Source organism: Mastigoproctus giganteus, chromosome 10, assembly GCF_048544385.1.
Source record: "Mastigoproctus giganteus isolate SK-2022 chromosome 10, ASM4854438v1, whole genome shotgun sequence".
Lineage (NCBI taxonomy): Eukaryota > Metazoa > Arthropoda > Arachnida > Uropygi > Thelyphonidae > Mastigoproctus > Mastigoproctus giganteus.
Window position 1 is genome coordinate 187816632 of NC_143584.1, and position 19619 is coordinate 187836250.

Sequence of the window (19619 nt, forward strand, 5' to 3'; positions counted from 1 at the left end):
TCTATTAGTCTTTGTATGAAGGGAATGAATCAGATTGGTCCACTTAACATACAGTGGCAGACAAAAAAACTGCATCACCTTAAAAAAAGTATCTTTTTTACTGAAACGTATAAGATATTGTTTGATTACAGTCATTTTGTTTGTCAAAGAGCAAAGCAAAGGTATTGCATCAGAAAGTAATTGCACGGTATTGAATCATATAATGCTTCTATTGCATCAGACAGTAATTACATGGTATTTCATCAGCTGTTTCTATAAATACAGTGTTGGAAGGGTATGCATGCTTATTAGTATCCTGTTTTGCGGGGGTGTAAGCATGGCTTCATATTTTCAGTTGAAACCAAGAAAAAAAAGCGTAGCTGTTTCTCTTTCCCAAGAAAGGCTTTCTACACATGCAATCGTTGATGAAATAAGCTGCCACCGGTCCCAGTTGATGAAATTAAAACATGAATCCAGTGGTGTGAAGAGAAGAACAAGATCAGGCGATAAGAGAATGACTATGCCTTCCCAAGATTGATATTTGAAATGGCTATGCCTTCGTAATCGCCATGCTGGTGCTCCTGATCTAAATCTGGACTTTGAAATTGCCTTTGACATTGAAAGAAGTGCACGAACTATCCAAAGACAGCTTTCGGAATGTGGACTGCATGCCTATCTGCCCAAGAAGAAGCCTTTGTTGACCCAACAAATGAGGAAGGAGCGACTTGTTGGGCTAAAACGCATGTTTCGTGGACAAAAGAGCAATGGGACACTGTCATCTTTTCTGATGAATTGAAATTCAATCGGCATGGCTCAGATGGAAAAAGATATGTCAGAAGCCAAAAATCAGTGGCATACCATCCTGACTGCATAACACCGACTGTCAAGTTCCCTTCTGCTCAGATGGTCTGGGGATGCATAACAAGCAAAGGGGTGGGGCAAATTAAGTTTAGTAATGGAACAGTGAATGCAGAAACTTACACTGCTATCTTGGAGGAGTGCCTTAAAGCCTCGGAGCAATATGGCCTTAGTTGCTAATGCTCCTAAAAACCAAATAACAAACAACAGCCTTAAAGCCGTTATTAGGGATCACCACACAGACGTCCAAAACTGCATTTTTCAACAGGACTCAGCATCTTGCCACACAGAAAAATTGATAAGTTTTATGCTATTTAGATTTAATGATGAGTTTGTCTTCTTGTCTCACAAGCCTTAAAACATACTTATACCAATGTTTTCCCTAATTTTTCTTCTTTAGGGTGCAGTCATACCTTAAAAATGCTGGTATTACAGTGTTGGACTGGCCCGGCAACAGTACATATTTGAACCCTATTGAAAATTGCTGGTACATAATGTTGTCTAAAATTGCTCAGAAGAAGCCAAGAGCATTGTGAGGGTGTAGTACCACGAAATTGAGCAACCGTATCTACAGAAGTTGATTAACTCTATGCAAAATTGTTGCAAGGGTGTAATTGCAGGTCGAGGAGGAACAACAAAATATTGAGGACTTATTTTGCTGATTCACAGTACATAATACTATTACGTTAACTTAACATTTCAGTTTGTACATGTAAATGCAATAAAATGTATATTTGGTTGTCATGATTTCCGTTTGCATGATTTCTCATATTTCCATTAATTACGCATTTTACCCTTTGGGATGATATTAATGGCAATTAGGTATATCAGGTGGAGTCTTTTTACTGGATTTCATTCACAGAGATATATATCCCATCTAACAAATGTATTTTGAACATTTCTGCAACCAGCAATGCAGCGCAAAACACATTATTTGCAAATTTCACAAGTGATGCAGTTTTTTTGTCTGCCAGTGCAGATGGTTTTACTATAGATGATCCTGCTCAAGTAGCTGATAAACTAAATGTATATTTTGCATCTATGAGTACATTTACAAATGAGGTGTTATTCAAGGAGGGGAATACCAGAAGTTTATCAAATCTAACAGGGAGCTAAGTGATTTTGTAATGACTGAGTGGAGGAGAAATTGTTGAAGTTAAACATAAAAAAGGCACCTGGAGTTAATGGAATCTATCACTTATATTAAAGGAGGCAACGAGGGAAGTTAGCAAACCTTTAGCCATAATTATGAGAGGGTCCTCAGATTTAGGGGGGGGATCCCCATGGACTGGAGATGTGCAAATGTATCCCCAATTCACAAAGGGGGTTCAAAGGGTGACACAAATAATTATAGACCTGTTAGTTTAACTTCTGTTCCAGAGAAAATAATGGTGTCACTGATTAAAGAGGTAATATAGAATCACCTAGACAAGACTGCAGTAATGGTTCAGACATGGTATGGGTTTGTTAAGGAGAAGTCTTGTCTGACCAATTTGATTGGATATTATGACATGGTTCCAAAGGAACTGGATGCAAAAAATAATTTTGATATCATATACTTGGATTTCAGGAAAGCTTTTGATACTGTTGCACATGGAAGACTGCTGTACCAATTGGATCGGTGGCATTAAGGACAAGTTGCTGCAATGGATAAAGGGATAGTTGAGTTGGAGATGGCAGAGAGTAGTAATAAATGGACACTGCTCTACATGGACTAATGTTATTAGTGGAGTCTCCCAGGGTTCGGTGCTCGGCCCATTGTTGTTTTGTGCATTTATCAATGATATCGATGAAGGTATATCAGGCTTAATGTCCACGTTTGCAGATGATACAAAGGTTGGCAGGGTTGTTAATGACACTAAAGACAGTATGCTACTGCAACAAATCTAGAAAAGTTAGGTAGATGGGCTGAGAAGTGGCAACTGAAGTTTAACATTGACAAATGCAAAGTACTGCATATGGATAGCAGTAATCCAAGAGAAAGGTACCAACTGTGTGGTACTACACTCGGAGAGGTTGAGAATAAAAAAGACCTGGGGGTAATTGTGCAGTGAGATATGAAGTTCTCTGAGCAGTGCAGATGGGCTGCCAGAGCAGGTCATGGAGTTTTGTCAATGATATATAGGAATTTTGCTAGCAGGGACAGGGAGGTGATTATCCCTTTGTATAAGGGATAATCACCTTGAGTACTTGTGTACATCTGGAGGCCTCATTTTAGGAAGGAGGTAGAGTTGCTAGAACAACTACAGAGAAGGGTAACAAGGTTGGTGAAAGGAACAAAGGGATGCGCTTACGAAGAAAGGCTTAAGTTCTGCAAGTTGCAGCATCTGGAGACTAGGCACCTGCAAGTTGATCTGATTGAAGTATATAAGGCCTTGAATGGTTTGAGCAGGCTCAATGATGATGGGATATTTCTGATTGCTCAGATTAAGAACCTGAGGGGCATAGATTCAAATCAAGGAAAGGCAGTTGTAGAATAGATGTATAGAAGTTTGCCATTAGCTAGTGGTTAGTTGATTGCTGGAACAGACTTCGATTTGTCGTTGTGGAAGTTGATAGCTTAAATAAATATAAGGCTGAACTAGAAAAACATTTGGAGTGACTGGATGGGTGAAATGGGAAGGTTTTTTTTTTTTTTTTATGGCTGATGCTGTATAAGTTTGCTTCTTTGTATCATATGCCCCAACTAATGCTAATGTTCAGTGTAATTGGGGGAAGAAACCAGTAAAAGTAATGAAAATAAATGATGCAAACTTTTGAAAGGAATACTTTAAGAAAAATACTAGAAAGCAATGTAAAATACAAGACAAGAATGAGGATGGCATCATGAAGACCAAAGTGGAATTTGTAGAATGAAAAGAAGATAGACAAATTAGCATTAGCATTAGATGAGGTATATGATGAAAGAAAGCAAGCTTATATAGCATCAGCTATGCACTGTGTTTCAAAAGTGATGGTCAATAATTTAAAGGCAAACTGTACAGAGTACAATATGCAAAAAAAGCCTAGTAAACATGGGTCCTTAAGTGAATCGTTTTCGAAATATTGCACATTTCTAGTTGGGCTCCACCTCTGACAAGGTGAACTGTAGAGAGTTGGGATCCACCACTGACTTGTTTGTTTAGGTTAGGTTATGCTCATTCTCTCCCTTTCCCCTCTCTCAATGCTCTGAGACATAGCAGGCATACTAGTACTTGTCAAAGGATAGTCAACATGGAAAGAGGTTACAGCAACAAAGAGTATACGGACATGCACTTCACGTATGGTAAAGCCAACGGCAGTGCACTCAAGGCTGCACGTTTGTACCAAGAAGTATTTCTCCACCGAAGGCAGCCCAACAGGTTCACATTCATCAGGGTACATCAATGCCTTAGAGAACATGGGTACTTCACAAATGGAGTACAAGCAGGTAGGCCCAGAAGCATAACACCTGATGTTGAGGAAAGGGTGTTAGAAAGAATAGAACAAAATCCAGTTATTTCGACAAGGAGGGTTGCTCTGCAAGAGTGTGTACTGAGTCATGGCAGTGTGTGGTGAATTTTACATTGCCAATTACCGTACCCCTACCATATCTAGCATGTACAACGTCTCAGCATTACAGACTACCCTCTCAGAGTGAACTTCTGCCAGTGAATGCAACAACAGTGTGTTCTGAACCCCCAATTTTTAAACAACACTTTGTCCACTGATCAAGCTGGGTTTACTCGTGATGGTATTTTTAATTTGCATAACTGTCATGTTTGGTCCAACGAAAATCCTAATGCAATTCACGAGTCACAACATCAGCAACGTTTCTCGTTGAATGTCTGGGCAGGACTACTAGGAGACCGTCTAACTGGACTACAATTTCGGCCAAACAGGCTAACAGAAGAGCTGTACCTTCAGTTCCTGCAGAATGTTCTTCCAGACCTCCTTAATGATGATAATGTTCCAATTCAGAAATGGCAGAACATGTGGATTATGCATGATTGTGCACTGGCACATTTTGTTCAAGTGTGACTCAATATCTAACTAGAAGGTATAGTCAATGGTGGATAGGTAAAGGTGGGCCTGTAATGTGGCCTCCCAGATCACCAGACTTGAATCCTATGGATTTTTGTATCTGGGTCATGTAAAAAACTTGGTATGCACTTCTGACATTAACACAGGAATTACAGTATTGGGTTGAAGCAGCCTTTCAGCAAATCAGAAACCTAGGAATGCCTCAGAGGATTCGCAACTCAATGCTGTGTACGGATGCAAGGACAGCATTTTGAACATCTTTTGTAACATCCTGTAACATCTGTAAAATCTTGTGGTGTTGAAACCAAAAATTAAAAATGAATTATCTTAAGTTTAATAAAACTACACTTAGCAAAGGATTCACAGCTTTTTGCTAAACTAGTGCTACATATAGTCAGTGGCAGATCTTAACAGAAAACGTGCATTATCTCGAAATCGGTTCATTTGCGGCCCAATGTTCACTGGAACTTTTTTTGTTATTTTAGCTTGTACTTTTCACCATTAAATTATTGACCATCATTTTTGAAACGCCCTGTATAATCTTGCCTTTTTGCCAAAAAAAAAAAAAAAAAAAAACTCTTCCCATTTTACCCATCTAGTCACTCCAAATGTTTGTCTAGTTCAGCCTTAAATTTATTTAAGCTATCAACGTCCACAACAACAGATGGAAGTCTATTCCAGCAATCAACTACCCACTGGCTAAATGCAAACTTCCACACATCTATTCCACTACTGTCTTTTCCAGTTTGAATCTATCCCCCCCAAAGGTTCTTAATCTGAGCAAGCGGAAGTATCCCATAAGCATTGGGCCTGCTCAAACCATTCAAGGCCTTATACACCTCAATCAGATCACCTCGCAGGTGCCTAGTTTCCAGATGCTGCTACATGCAGAACTTAAGCCTTTAAGAATCAGGTGACACAGGAGCCTATGGCAGATATAAGCTAGTCTGTAATCAAGTCACAAAGGAGGTTAGACAGGCGAAGGCAGATTACAAGAAATCTTTGGCAATGGATGCAAAAAAAAAACAGCAAAGAGTTCTTTACTTATCTAAACTCTAGAGGAAAGGGATGAATCAGATTGGACCACTTAACGTAGGTGGGATGACTATTGATGATCATGCGCAGGTAGCTGATAAACTGAATGAGTATTTTGCATCTACATTCACACATAAGGAGTTATTCAATGAGGGGAGTGCCAGTAGTTTATCAAACTCTAACAGGGAGCTAAGTAATTTTGTAATAAATGAGAGCAAAGTGGAGGAGAAATTGTTGAAGTTAAACATAAAAAACGCACCTGGGATGGATGGGATCTCTCCAGTTATATTAAAGGAGGTAGCAAAGGAAGTAAGCAAACCCTCAGCCATAATTATGAGAGCTTCCTTGGACTCAGGGGAGGTCCCCGTGGACTGGAGGTCTGCAAATGTATCACCAATTCACAAAGGGGGTTCAAAAGGTGACACAAGTAACTACAGACCTGTTAGTTTAACTTGTGTTCTGGGGAAAATAATGGAATCACTGGTTAAAGAAGCATTGCAGGATCATCTAGACAAGACTGCAGTAATAGTTAAGACACAGCATGGGTTTGTTAAACGGAGGTCTTGTCTGATCAATTTAATTGGATACTATGATGTGGTCACAAAGGAACTGAATGCCAAAAATAATTTTGATATCATATACTTGGATTTCAGGAAAGCTTTTGATACTGTTGCACATGGAAGACGGCTGTACAAATTGGAGAAGTATGGCATTAAGGGTAACTTGCTATAATGGATAAAGGGATGGTTGAGTGGCAGTCAAGGGAGTGGTAATTAATGGACACTGCTCTTCATGATGAAATGTTATTAGTGGAATTCCCCAGGGTTCAGTGTTGGGCCGATTGTTGTTTTGTATATTTATCATTGTTTGTTATTTGGTTTTTTGGAGCATTAGCAACTAAGGTTGTATTGCTCCGGGTATATGCGGTGGTCATTCCCTGAGCTTTCCTCATCCTCAGTATTTGGTGGTCACAGGCTCGAACCCTTGTCTTATCAAGAAGCATGTGCTACGCACTGTTGCTCCTGCCCACATGGCTACAGAGGCCCTGTATATTTATCAAAGACACCCATGGGCTCACACTGGTGAGTATGGGCGTGGCAAACCCAGGGTCCTGAGCTGGATATCATCATTCTTCTCTTTCTTGCTTTCTTGGTGATTCCCTTCTATTTCTGATTTTCTCTCTCTCTCTCAGGATAATGCAGAAATTTGGCTGGTGCAGCATAAGCCTCAGGCTTCCTTGCGCCATATGGCTAATAATAATAAAATACATCGCAAAGGAGCCCGGAATGTCAGATGACATATGTCGACGATGCCACCTGGCCTCAGAAACGATTCAACACATCACCGCGAGGTGCAAGGTGATCACTCAGACTGAGTACTCTCATAGACACAACCAGGTAGCCAGGATAATACATCAGAAGCTAGCGAGGAAATACCAGTTGACCAAATATGTTATGTTTGTTATTTTGGTTTTTAGGAGTATTAGCAACTAAGGCCATATTGCTCCGGGGATATGCGGTGGTCATTCCCTGACCTTTCCGTGTTCTCCGTATTTGGTGGTCACGGGCTTGAACCCCGGTCTAATCAAGAAGCATGTGCTATGCACTGCTGCTCCTGCCCACCTGGCTACGGAGGCACCTGTTGACCAAAGAAAATGTATCATACTACAAGTAGAAACCCCAGGCAGTACTAGAGACCCAAACCCACAAGCTGTACTGGGATCGCACCATAATAATGGATAAGACCATCCCGCATAACAGACCGGACATAACCCTTGTGGACAAGATGGAAAAGGCTACCTACCTGATTGACATAGCGGTGCCGAACACTAGCAATGTCCAGAAAACCCATGAGGAAAAAATTAGGAAGTACACGAACCTGAGACATGAGATCAAGGAGATGTGGCATATGCAAGAAGTATCAACCATCCCAATCATCGTGTCAACCACCAGTATGGTACTAAAGACTCTACATAGCACCCTAGCAGCAATAGGTCTCCCAGAGAACACCTACAAGGAACTCCAGAAAGTCGCAATCCTGAACACCTGTAGGATAGTCAGAGATTTCCTCGACCAACGGTAACACCAGACATTACAACCACCATGTGTACTTGGTAGCAGTACCCGTCATGGAGTAGAACTCCCCAATCAGGGAGAAATAATATAAGAGCAACAACAATAATAATAATATTGATGAAGATATATGAGGTTTAATATCCAAATTTGCAGACGATACAGAGGTTGGCAGGGTTGTTAACAACAGTAAAGACAGTATGCTGCTCCAACTGGATCTAGATAAATTGGGAAAATGAGCTGAGAAGTGGCAACTGAAGTTTAACATTGACAAATGCAAAGTACTGCATATCAGTAGCAATAACCTAAGAGAAACGTACCAACTGTGTGGTACTACACTCAGGGAAGTGGAAAGTGAAAAGGACCTGGGGATAATTGTGAGGCCAAATATGAAGTTCGCTGAGCAGTGCAGATGGGCTGCTAGAGCAGGTCATGGAGTCTTGTCAATGATATATAGGAATTTTGCTAGCAGGGACAGGGAGGTGATTATCCTGTTATACAAGGGAATGGTCAGGCCACACCTAGAGTACTGTGTACAAGTCTGTAGGCCTTATTTTAGGAAGGATGTAGAGTTGCTAGAACGAGTACAAAGAAGGGGAAAAAGGGGTGCTCTTACCAAGAAAGGCTTAAGTTCTGCAAATTGCAGTGCCTGGAGAGTAGGCACCCGTGAGGTGATCTGATTGACGTGTATAAGGCCTTGAATCAGATGAGCAAGCTGAATGCTGATGGTTTGTTTGTTTGTTATTTGGTTTTTTAGGAGCATTAGCAACTAAGGCCATATTACTCCGGGATATGCAGTGGTCATTCCCTGACCTTTCCGCATCCTCCGTATTTGGTGGTGACGGGCTCGAACCCCGGTCTAATCAAGAAGCGTGTGCTATGCACTGCTGCTCCTTCCCACCTGGCTACGGAGGCGCCGAATGCTGATGGATTCTTCCTCTTGTTAAGATTAAGAACTTGAGGGGACATAGATTCAAATTGAGAAAAGACAGTAGTAGAATAGATGTGTGGAAATTTGCCTTTAGCCAGCGGGGTAAGTTGATTGGTGGAACAGACTTCCAACTTTTATTGTGGAAGTTGATAGCCTAAATAAATTTAAGGCTGAGCTGGACAGGCATTTAGTATTAGTATTAGTATTAGTAACGGCCGTATGGTGCAAGAAAGCCTATGGCTTATGCTGCACCAGCCAAAAAAAAAAAAAAAAAAAAAATCCGAACAAAACAATGATAAAAACAAAAATTAAATAAATAAATAAATAATAATAATTAATAAATAAATAAAAATAATAAAATGAAATAAAAAATAAATAAAGAGGAATTTAATCCTATCATCCTATGCGTTTCCCTTACCCGAAAGTACTATCCAGATGACCTTTGAATTTCCCCAAACTGTCGGCCTCTACCACCCACGAAGGCAACTTATTCCAGTAATTTATAACTCGCTGGCTAAAATAAAACTTCCTGCAGTCCAATCTAAACATTTCCCCCCGTAACTTGAATTTATGTCCCCTAGTTCTAGCATCATTTATAATCTTGAAAATTTTGTCCTCATTCATTTTACTGATGCCTCTCAGAGCCTTAAACACCTCAATCAAATCTCCTCTAAGGTGTCTAGTTTCCAAACTCTGCAACCCACATATTCGAAGTCTTTCTTCATAAGGACGCCCTTTTGCCGATCTCACCAGGCGAGTTACCCTTCTTTGCACCCTTTCAAGAAGCTCGATGTCTTTCTTTAGGTGCGGTCTCCATACTTGAACACAGTATTCCAAGTGTGGTCTAACATAGGCCTTATATAATGGGATTATCACGTCCCTATCTCTACTTGCAAAAGTTCGATAGATCATCGATAGGACACCATGGGCCTTTCTTGCAACCTGTTTACAATGCTCAGAGAATTTCATGTCTGACCGTATCGTAACACCCAAGTCCCTTTCCTCCAGTACTGGGTTTAGTTGAACTCCACCAAGTGAATAAGTTATTTTGGGATTACTGTTTCCCAGGTGTAATACCTTACACTTTGTTGGATTAAAGCACAGCTGCCATTTTTCTGACCATTCCTGAAGTCTATCTAGGTCTCTCTGAAGAAGCGCAGCTTGACAGTGATCATTAACTACTCTACCAATTTTAACATCATCTGCAAATTTAGACATCACGCCCTCTATCCCTTCATCAATGTCGTTTATGAAAATTAAAAACAACAGTGGTCCTAATACTGATCCTTGGGGAACCCCACTTCTTACATCAACCCAATCTGAGGAATAGCCATTTATCACAACCCTCTGCCTCCTGCCCTGAAGCCATCCTTCTATCCATCTAAGGATTTTCCCAGTGATTCCAACCTGTTCCAACTTATAAAGCAACCGCTCATGTGGGACTGAGTCAAAAGCTTTGCTGAAATCTAAATAAACAATGTCGAAATTATTCCCTAAATCCAGCTCGTGAGTGACCCTTTCGAAATAGCGAACCAGATTTGTTAAACATGATTTTCCCTTTACAAAACCATGCTGAGTATCCTTGAGAATTTCAATTCGATCCAAATGATCCTGAATTCCACCCTTGATCATTGCCTCCATGATTTTCCCTACTACTGAAGTCAGACTGACAGGTCGATAATTTCCCACTTCACTTTTAGAGCCACCCTTATGTATGGGAGATACATTTGCACTTTTCCAATCCAAGGGAATCTCCCCAGAGTCTAGTGATGCTCGCATAACCAGCCTCAGTGGTTCAATGCACTCGCTTGCCGCCTCTCTCAAGATTATAGGGTATATTCCATCAACTCCAGGAGCCTTACTGGTCTGTAGGCTTGACAGTTTTTTTATTAAATAATCTTGCGAAATTTCAATATCATTAATTACATATTTTTTAACTTCGCTCCCACAATTTCCCATTGCCACAAAAGGCTTTTCATTTGTAAATATCGATGCAAAATAACTGTTGAGTTCATCTGCAACGGCAGCTGGTGTATTTATTACTATCCCCTTTCCCTTACGTAAAGGTCCGATCTGGTTTGTCCTGCTCTTCTTGGCATTTATATATGTGAAGAATTCTTTATCCCCCCTCTTTGCTCTGTTTGCTAGTGATTTCTCATAAACTGCCTTTGCCTGTCGAACCTTTTCTGTGGCTCTATTACACATCACCTTGTAGCTGTTATAGGCTTCAGTACTTTTTATTGCTCTGTAACCTTTCCATGCCACCTTTTTCTGTTCAAGTAATGTGGCAACTTCACTATTCATCCAACTTGGAACCCTTCTCGTGGAGTATTTTTTTAATGGTATATACGCATTCAAGGCCTCTGTGATTAAATGTTTTAAAAGCGTACCACAGTTCAATTGTATTCATTCTCTGCGCGATATCTACCCAGTTAATAGAGGCCATGTAGTACCTTAAGGCATCGTAATTTCCTTTTCTGAAATTAAAACCCATTCCTTTGCCTTTTACTTCTGCTACCTCTCTCGTCATCATCCACCGTAGAACTCCGTGATCACTTCCTGCTACTGGTTCCTCTACTGTCAGCCCTGTTATGTCATCTGATTCATGGGTGATGATGAGGTCTAGGATATTCTTTTCTCTAGTACTTTCCCTGACATGTTGATACAAATAACAGTCATCTAGTTGATTTAAAAATTTTGTTCCCCATGTCGAGTTTCCTTCCCATTTACTCCAATCAATTAGTGGCAAATTGAAATCACCCATAATAAGGCATTGACGCTTACTTGCCCATTCCATTTGCATGTAGAGGCTTTTGTCATAGTCTTCACAATCACCTGGTCTGTAGATTACTCCTACTCGCATTGTACCTTTGTTTCCAACTATCTCACACCATACAGACTCTATACTAGCATGTGAAATGTCTGAATCCGGGAAAGCTATCGTCGCACTCAGGCTGCTTCTGATAAGAAGCATTACCCCACCACCCCTTCTATCTACTCTATCCTTCCTAAATACATTATACAAGCCGTACTGAAACTCATCATCCCCAATTTCCGGGTGGCACCACGTCTCTGTAAGCCCTATTATGTCCGCGTTACTTGTTTTAACCAGCAGTTCGAATTCGCTCATTTGAAACGAATGGAGGAGTGAAATGAGAGGGTGTTTTTTTTTTTGGCTGATGCTTCACAAGCTTGCTTTCTTGAATCGTATGCCTCTACTGATGCTAATGCTCTCTTGGTAAAAGCACCCCTTTGGTCCTCTCACCAATCTTGTTGCTCTTCTCTGTACTCATTCTAGCAACTCTACTTCCTTTTTAAAATGAGGCCTGTATGCAGTACTCAATTTTTGGCCTGATCATTGCCTTATACAAAGGGATAATCACCTCCTTGTCTCTGCTAGCAAAATTCCTATATATCATTGACAAAACTCCATGATCAGCTCTGGCTGCCTGTTTGCACTGCTCAGAGAACTTCAAATTTGATTGCACAATTACCCCAGGTCTTTTTCATACTCCACCTCCCTAAGTGTACCACACAGTTGGTATATTTCTCTTAGGCTACTGCTACCGATATGCAGTAGTTTGCATTTGTCAATATTAAACTTCCGTTGCCACTTCTCAGCCCATTTGCTAAATTTTCTAGACCCTGTTGCAGTAGTATACTGTCTTTAGTGTCATTAACAACCCTGCCAACCTTTGTATCATCTGCAAACTTAGACATTAAGGCTTATATACCTTCATTGATATCATTGATAAATACACAAAACAATAATGGGCTCCTGGAGGATTTCAATAATAACATTAGTCCACTTAAAGCAGTGTTCATTTATTACCACTCACTGCAGTCTCCCACTTAACCATCCTTTTATCCATTGCACCAACTTTCCCTTAATGCCATACCACACCAATTTGTAAAGCAGCCTTCCATTTGCAACAGTATCAAAAGCTTTCCTGAAATCCAAGTATATGATATCAAAATTATTTTTTGCATCCAGTTCTTTTTTGACCACATTGTAGTATTCAATGTGTCTGAACTATTACTGCAGTCTTGTCTAGGTGATCCTGTATCACCTCTTTAGCCAGTGACTCCATTATTTTCCCTAGAAGAGAAGATAAACTAACAGGTCTATGATTATTCGTGTAACCTTTTGAACCCCTTTGTTAATTGGGGATACATTTGCACATCTACAGTCTATGGAGACCTCCTCTGAATCTAAGGATGCTCTCATAATTATGGCTAAGGGTTTGCTAACTTCCCTCACTGCCTCCTTCAATATAAGTAGATAGATTCCATCTTCCCCATGTGCCTTTTTTATGTTTAACTTGAACAGTTTCTCCTCCACTTTGCTCTCCATTATTACAAATGATTCATAACAACGGAATCAATAAAACACAACGTACAGTAGAGGAAGATAGAATTCTAGTTCAAAGATATGTTATGTCTAATATGTAAAGAATGAGAAGACAATTATAAATTATACACAAAAAGTCATTCCTTTGTTCTTCAGTAACAAACCCTCGTTATAAGATGGTGTGACCACACTTGGAATATTGTATCCAGGGCTGGGGGCCAAATCTAAAGAAAGAGATTAGCATTAGTAGAGGCATATGATGCAAGAAAACAAGCTTATATAGCATCAGCTAAAAAAAAAAAAAAACCTTCCTGTTTCACCCATCCATTCACTCCAAAGGTTTGTCTAGTTCAGCCTTCAATTTATTTTAGCTGTCAACTTCCACAACGACAGATGGAAGCTTGTTCCAGCAATCATCCACCCTCTGGCTAAAGGCAAATTTCTGCACATCTATTCTACAACTCTCTTTCCCCAATTTGAATTTATGCCCCATTAAGTTCTTAATCTGAGCAAGTGCAAGTATCCCATCAACATTGAGCCTGCTCAATCCATTCAAGGCTCTATACACCTCAATCAGATAATCTTGCAGTGTCTAGTCTCCAGACACTGCAGTTTGCAGAATTTAAGCCTGTCTTGGTAACTGCAACCCTTTGTTCCACTCACTAACATCATTGCCTTTCTCTATACTCGTTCTAGTACTTCAACATCTTTCCTAAAATGAGGCCACTAGACCTGTATGCAGTACTCAAGGTGTGGCCTCACCATCACCCTATACAAGGGGATAATCACTTCCTTATCCCTGCTAGCAAAATTCCTATATATCATTGACAAGACCCATGAGCTACTCTTGCAGCCTGTCTACACTGCTCAGAAAATTTCATATCAGACTGCACAATTATCCCCAGGTTTCTTTCACTCTCCCATATCCTGAGTTTAGTACCACACAGTTGATACATTACTCTGGGGTTATTGCTACCCATATGCTGTACTTTGCATTTGTCAATGTTAAACTTCAGTTGCCACATCTCAGCCCATTTGCTCAAATTTTCTAGTTCCTGTTGCAGTAGTGTACAATCCTTACTGTCATTAACAACCCTACTAATCTTTGTATCATATGCAAACTTGGATATTAAGCCTGATATTCCTTCATTAATATCATTGATAAATACAGAAAACAAAAATGTGCCCATTACAGACCTCTGGGGAATTCCACTACTAACATTAGTTGATGAAGAGCAGTGTCCATTGATTACCACTCTGTTTTATCTCACTCAACCATCCTTTTATCCATTGTAGCAACTTTCTCTTAATGCCATACTGCTCAAACTTGTACAGTAGTACCGTGAGCAACAGTATCAAAAGCTTTCCTAAAATCCAAGTATATGATATCAAAATTATTTTTTTCATTCATTTGCTTTGTGACTACATCATAGTATCCAATCAAATTGTTAAAGACAAGACTTCCCCTTAAAAAACCCATGCTGTATCTGAACTATTACTGCAGTTTTGGCTAGATGATCCTGCAGTGCTTCTTTAACCAATGACTACATTATTTTCCTAGGAACAGATGTTAAACTAACAGGTCTGTAATTACTTGTGTCACCTTTCAAATTCCCTTTGTGAGTTGTGGATACATTTGCGCATCCCAAGTCTGTGGGGACCTCCCCTGAGTCCATGGATGCCTTCATAATCATGGCTAAGGGCCTGCTTACTTCCTTTGCTGCCTCCTTTAATATAACTGGATAGATCCCATATACCCTAGGAGCCTTCCTTATGTTTTACTTCAGAAATTTCTCCTCCGCTTTGCTCTCAGTTATTAAAAAATAATTTAACTCCCTGTTAGAGTTTGATAAGCTTCTGGCCTCCACTTCCCCAGAATTCCTCATGCATGAATGTAGATGCAAAATGCTCTTTCAGTTTGTCAGCTACCTGAGCAAATTCCTCAACAATTGAACCATTGATATCAATAGACCAATCCAATTCATCCCCTTCCTTCTAGAGCTTACATAAGTAAAGAAGTCTGTACTGTTTTTGTTTGCATCCTTTGTCAATATAGACCTACTATGAAAAGTTCAAAGAGGAGTGACTAGATAGATTGGTGAAGGATGTTAAGCATGATTTCTTCTAGTGTGAGACATTGCTTAGATGTGGTCTGCAGAGCTTAACAGCTAGACTCCCCCTTGGAAGGGGGAGGAGATTTGACTGGATTGCAAAAGGGCCCTGAGGGAATTAGTACAATGAATGAGGAAGCTATTATAACTGGTGAGTTAGACAAGAACTAGGGGCCCATCTATAAAATTTTAGGAAAGACTAATAGACTATATATTATGAAGTTTACCTTTGGACAGCATCCAATGGAACATTTTAAATAAGTTGCCTGCAAGAGTGGCTGAAGTGCACAGTTTTGTAAAATTCAAGAATTGGATAAACACTTTCTGTTTTTGAATTTTTAGCAGATGCAAAATAAGTTTGCTTCTTTGCATTGTTGTGCCATTTTAATTGTAGTGGGCTGCAACTCAGAAATATTTTAGTATGTAGTCTCAACAGTAAGCAGAAAGTAACTGCACACACAGAATAGTTCATATACCAATGTAGCATTAGTGAGAACATGATTTGCCAATAGAGCTACAATCAGTTATTTATTTCTAGGAAATGGTGTATATGGCCCGAATTTCATGTCAGTGAAAAATGCAAGTAAGTAGGAAATTAAGCGTTATGAGTTTTCCGATGGTTAGACAAGCATAGTGAATGACAGCAGGAGTAGATATGTATCCACATCATATGAACATGTTATTAGTATCGATGCAGCAGTGTAAGCAGATAAATCTGTGCCTTTTATGTAGTTCGAGAAGAGATTCGTGTGGAACTGCGTGGAGCATTGTGCATGAGCATCTTGGCTACCAGATAGCCAGTAACAGATGGGAGCCTCACCAGTTGACTGTTAAACTTAAGAAAGCATGCTTGTTGATATTACTCATCAACCTGCAATAATACATGGAAGCAGCGAGGAATTTTTGGGTTGCAGCATTACCATGGATGAGGCATAGGTGTTTCACTGTTGTCCTGAGGATAAGATGCAATCCTATATTTCTTCCTTCCAAACAATGTTAATTTAAGGAAAGGTGATGGTAACCATCTTTTGGGACATACAGGAAGTCATTTTGGTGGATTTCATCCTGAAAGTGGTGCAACAATCAACACAACATCATATTCTATGTCGACCGAACTAAAGATTGCTATTTACTATACAAGGTGTGGCCTGCTATTATATGATAGTGCAATGCATGCTACACATTCCAACTTGATGCCATCTGACTTACACCTCATCCCACATTTATTAATTTGTTATTAATCAGTTCAAACTAGATTTTGAACAGGCTAAGAGTAGAAAACTTGCTTCCTGCCCTAATGGTAGCTGAGCATTCTGGTCTCTTGTCAAAACTATTGGCCACAACTTTTGCCCATCTCTGATCCCACCTCGATCAAAACCAGATGGTTCTGTTGTCATTCAGCCAAAGATAAAACTAACTTGCTAGCATCCCATTTTTCTTCAACTCATGTATTAATCATCTTGGTAAAACACCTCCCACCATTCCCAACATGCTCCATTCAATGCCTCCTGTGGTCTTCTGTCAAAAGGATGTCAGAAGGATTTTGACTAATCTCGATGCTAAGAAAGCTCGAGGTCCTGATGGTATTTCTCCAATTGTTCTCAAAACCTGTGCTCCTGTTCTTTGCTGCCTTTTTTCACTTTCTTATTCCAAAGGCATTTTTCCTTCTGCTTGGAAATTTGCTCATATCCAGCCAGTTCCTAAAAAAGGTGACAAATCCCTCCCATCCAATTATCATCTCATTGCAATTACTTCTACTCTTTCTAAAGTAATGGAGAAATAAATTAACCGCCAACTCTTAAACTACCTAGAAACCTTCCATCTGATCAACGATCACCAGTATGAATTCCGTCAGTGTCGATCCACTGGTGATATTCTGGCTTATGTTAGCCATTTATGGACAAATTCAATGGAAAAGTTCGGTGAAACACAAGCAGTTGCTCTTGACACCTCAAAGGCTTTCGATCATGTTTGGCATAAAAGTCTTCTAAACAAGCATCCATTTTATGGTTTGCCAACTGTTTTTTGTAAGTGGTTATCCAGTTTTCTCTCTGATCGCTCACTGAAGGTGATGGTAGATGGCTCTCTGTCTTCTAACTTCTCCACTAATGCTGGTGTCCCCCAAGGTTCAGTTCTTTTCCCCACTCTTTTCCTCTTGTATATTAATGACCTTTCATTGACTGGAAATTCTATCTATAGTTTTGCCGATGATAGCACATTGCATTCCACTTTCCATTTTGAGAAACCTTGCCCTGCTCAATCAGCCTCAACTTCTTGAATATCCACTACCAATTCCTTAAAATGCAGATCTCGAGGTAATTCTCCAGTGGGGCCAAGACAACTTAGTTAATTTCAGTCCTTCTAAAAGTCAGTCTTGTCTTATATCTCGCAAAAAGGATTCTTCTGCTCCTAAGCTTATCCTTGGTGACACTCCGATTTCTAGGCAAGTTGATATATCTCTTTTGGGGATTACCCTGACTTCTAATTTCTCTTGGCACAAGCACATTACAAATACTGCTTCCTCTGCATCTAAAAAACTTGGTTTTCTCTTTTGCTGTCTGCTTTACTTTTCTTCCAAACAGCTATTCACTCTGTACAAATCACAAATCTGCCCTACCATGCAATATTGTTTCCACATCTGGGGTGGTGCCCCCAAAACCTCTCTCAGGCTTCTAGATTCCATTCAGAAGAGGGCAGTTAGGTTAATTAATGACTGATCTCTAACAGTCTCTCCACTTGCTGTCTCATAGATGTACTGTTTCTGCTGCATGCCTTTTCTACAGATACTTCCATGTGCACTGTTCTTCGAATTGGCTTCTATAATTCCTGCTCTCTCTTTCAAAACAGTCCGAACATGTGCCGCCACTAGCCAACATCCATTTATTGTCCAATTTCAAACTCACAGAACCAACTTTTCATCTTCCTCGTTTATTCATTCAACTGCCGTTTTCTGGAACAACCTTCCTTTATATATCTTTTCTGAAAATTACAGTCTACAGAAGTTCAAGTCTAATGTCAACAGATATCTTCTTTCGTCTTCTTAACCTCCAACCCAAGCATGGTACTAAGTACTATAGGTTCTAATACATCTCGTGTTTGTGGTTTTCATTTAAAAAAAAAAAATTAAGAAGGCACCTGTCAGGGAAATGCTCACCATTGGATAAAGCATCCAAGAGGTCAGGCAATTGCTACTGCAGGAGAACACATCTTTCTACTGTCGTGATTTGGGCAATTTGATCAACTACTCTGACAAGTGCCTAAACAAGTATGATGACTATTCAAAAAATAGTTTAATGATGTATCTTTATTAATATGTCTATTTCAATGTAAACCTTATTTTTTGACTTTCCTTCATATATTTTTAAATTGCAACAGTATTCCAACAGACAGCAGTCATGTTATCTGTTAACTACTTCTGTTGGGCTGGCTGTGGTTCCAGGGTAATGTATGCAGACACAGAATTATATATTGTGAGAGCAAGCCTGTGCATGGCCACAAAAATTACACATTCCATTGTTAATCATTTAATTGGAACACATCAGAATAAGCACTGGTATATCAGTTGCAATGAAACAGTTACAACAAAGTTGTAAACTCTTCTGGTTTCAGTCACACAAGAGTATAAATGGAAATTAATTTTTTATTCACTTTCACTTCTAATACAACTTCCAAAGTGATATAAACTGAAAGTGAACCAAAAACTGAAGAAATACTAGAATTGACATTAATGTTCTTCTATGGTACATATTTTGGAATTGACATTAATGTTCTTCTATAGTATATATTTTGGCATATTCTGGAATTGACATTAATGTTCTTCTATGGTATATATTTTGGCATATTCTGGAATTGACATTAATGTTCTTCTATGGTACATATTTTGGAATTGACATTAATGTTCCTCTATGGTACATATTTTGTACTTTTTGTGCTATCAGTGTATTTTTTTTTTGAAAGAAAGAAAGAGTAATTGATAAACTCGTGAATAACATTACAAAGGCAATTGTGCACTCTGTAATGTTATTCTTTTATATAATTTTATTTATTACATTTTTAGAAAAACTTATTCTAAAGTAGCAGAACCGAAATAAAATTTTTAAACCAATTGTCATATAGTGTATTCTGGATACACAGCACAGCACTGAGAGATCTAACAATGGGCTTACTTCTGTAATTCTAACAGCTTGAAGTTCAAAGATCAAAACTATGCTGAAGAAATACTAACATCCACATTGAATCAGTCTAATAGATTTTTTTAATTTTAATTTCTTTTGGTATAC

At 39.4% G+C, this 19619-nt stretch overlaps 1 protein-coding gene across 1 annotated transcript in view; it reads left to right on the plus strand.

Annotated features, from left to right (window-relative positions):
• LOC150079653 (medium-chain acyl-CoA ligase ACSF2, mitochondrial-like) overlaps window positions 1-19619 on the plus strand; it is a 214685-nt gene that overhangs the window by 74515 nt on the left and 120551 nt on the right. The window lies entirely within an intron of this gene.